Source organism: Physcomitrium patens, chromosome 6 (genome assembly GCF_059467195.1).
Source record: "Physcomitrium patens ecotype Gransden chromosome 6, ASM5946719v1, whole genome shotgun sequence".
Taxonomy (NCBI): Eukaryota; Viridiplantae; Streptophyta; class Bryopsida; order Funariales; family Funariaceae; genus Physcomitrium; species Physcomitrium patens.
Window position 1 is genome coordinate 992,501 of NC_143415.1, and position 2,500 is coordinate 995,000.

At 52.2% G+C, this 2,500-nt stretch overlaps 1 non-coding gene across 1 annotated transcript in view; it reads right to left on the minus strand.

The window, feature by feature from the left end:
- Positions 1 to 2,440: 2,440 nt before the first annotated feature.
- Positions 2,441 to 2,500, minus strand: part of LOC149988950 (5S ribosomal RNA) — a 119-nt gene continuing 59 nt past the window's right edge. Inside the window, exon 1 of the ribosomal RNA XR_016503682.1 lies at positions 2,441 to 2,500. This exon is cut by the window's right edge and continues 59 nt beyond it. This is a non-coding gene — a ribosomal RNA (5S ribosomal RNA).

Below are 2,500 nucleotides of genomic sequence, written 5' to 3' on the forward strand. Positions count from 1 at the left end.
ATGGCTTGACAATACCGAGGCCATCGCCCCCCGCCAAAAATGGTTACTAGCTCTTGGGACTCGCTGCGACGTTACGCGTATCGGCACAAGACCAACCCTCTTTTTCCAGTCGCCCGCGCACCAAAAAAAATTTTGGCAGCGGGACTCACAATCCTTGACAGCCAGCTCACCATATAATACTCGGCGACCCTCCGCGGGACCTCCTCAGAGGGTCGCGTCGCCGGGAAACTAACCCCCACTCCTCACTGATCCAAGGTAACACGCCAGAAGTATCCAGGTAACCCCAGTAGTATCCAGGTATCCCCCTGCGAACGTCGGTACTGGGCTCAAAGAAGGCAGCGAGCAGTCGGGACCCGTAGGCACCGAGCAACCGTCACCCCCTCACGACTTTTCCCGAGACGCTTCAGAGGAACCCTTCCCCACATAGTACTCTCTGTGGGATTCGGCAGGCCCCCGTCCTACTGCACTAAGGAAGTTCCGAGACACACTTTTTTTTGTGGAAGACCACCCACCCTCCCTGTCCTGCCTGCTATCCCCGCCGCGACTCCTGGTCCCGGCCCTCCTCCCCGACTTCCTCCTTGTCCCGCTGCGAGTCCCGGACCTCCTCCCCACTACCTACTCCCGCCGCGAGTCCCAGTCCCGGCCTTCCTCCTCCTCCTCCTCTTCCCTAGTCCCGGCGCGAGTCCCGGACCTCCTCCCCCACTTCCTAGTCCCGTCGCGAGTCCCGGACCTCCTCCCCCTCTTCCTAGTCCCGGCGCGAGTCCCGGACCTCCTCCTTCTCTTCCTTGTCCTGCCGCGAGTCCCAGTCCCGTCGCGAGTCCCGGACTTCCTCCTTCTCTTCCTTGTCCCGCCGCGACTCCCTAGTCCCGTGGCGAGTCCCGGACTTCCTCCTCCTCTTCCTTGTCCCGCCGCGACTCCCTAGTCCCGTGCGCGAGTCCCGGACTTCCTCCTCCTCTTCCTTGTCCCGCCGCGACTCCCTAGTCCCGGCGCGAGTCCCGGCGCGAGTCCCGGACTTCCTCCTCCTCTTCCTTGTCCCGCCGCGACTCCCTAGTCCCGGCGCGAGTCCCAGTCCCGTCGCGAGTCCCGGACTTCCTCCTCCTCTTCCTTGTCCCGCCGCGACTCCCTAGTCCCGGCGCGAGTCCCAGTCCCGTCGCGAGTCCCGGACTTCCTCCTCCTCTTCCTTGTCCCGCCGCGACTCCCTAGTCCCGGCGCGAGTCCCAGTCCCGTCGCGAGTCCCGGACTTCCTCCTCCTCTTCCTTGTCCCGCCGCGACTCCCTAGTCCCGGCGCGAGTCCCAGTCCCGTCGCGAGTCCCGGACTTCCTCCTCCTCTTCCTTGTCCCGCCGCGAGTCCCGACCTCTTGTCCCGCTCCCTTGCCCAAGTCCCGACTCCTGGCTGTCTCGACTCCTCGTTGGCCGCCCAGTCTTCCGCATAGGTGGAAATAAATAAATAAATCATTTTTTAAAAATCAATTTTAAAATTAACTCCCTGTCTCGACTCCTTGCTGGCCGCCCAGTCTTGCGCCTAGACAGAAATATAAATAAAAATAAAAATAAATTGGTGAATTAAAAATATTAAAGTAATTTAATTAACTGGAATAAGGTAGAAAAATAAAAGGCAGAAGAATACTAAATTGATTTTTTCAAGTGCCACGTGTTACCTTGCTGATGTGGCTGCCACGTGGTAGTCCATGTCATGTCAAAAATCCACTAAATCGTTTACATGTCACTTTGGAGATAAATTTGTGTGTGTGCAATCAATTGGTTGTACAAATATGTTAATGACTTGCTAACTAATGCATCGTACAGGTAATCATTGCCCACTAACTAATCCATCACCACTGAAACTTAATGTCTTCAATTCTTCATCCTTCACACTCCACATCCAATTTATTTTTGTTTGTGTGAATTCTTAAATCTATCTTCTCTTTACATACTCCAAGCCCAACTTTCTAAACCCTTTATATAATCTATGTGAATCCTAGAATCTAGGTTTATATACCCCATGCAAACCCTAAAACCCTAAACCCTAAACCCTAACCCCTAACCCCTAACCCCTCAACTCATACTTTGTTCTTTTAATCATACAACCTAGACTCTGAAATTTTAATCTCATAACATATAAACTAGCATTGTAATTTCAAAACCCAACATTTTGTATTGTGACAATACTTGTTTGCAAATATGCATCCTTCATTTACTTTTATTTTTTTAACACTACACTGTGCCACATCAGCACCAAATAGATCAAAATCCTTGATAAATTAACCTCTAACATGTAAATATTATATTCTCCACCCTTTCAGCTTTTATTTTTATTTTTTTTAACTTTTTGAAATGCCACGTCAGCTACCTGGCTGCCCTGTCACATGACAAATGCTAAGTGGACTGCCATGTCGGAGAAGAAGATGCCACGTCGGAGAAGGTTCAAGCGGATGCAAAATGGATGCAGCACCGGGACTTCCCGGGAGGTCACCCATCCCAGTACTATTCCGGCCCAAAG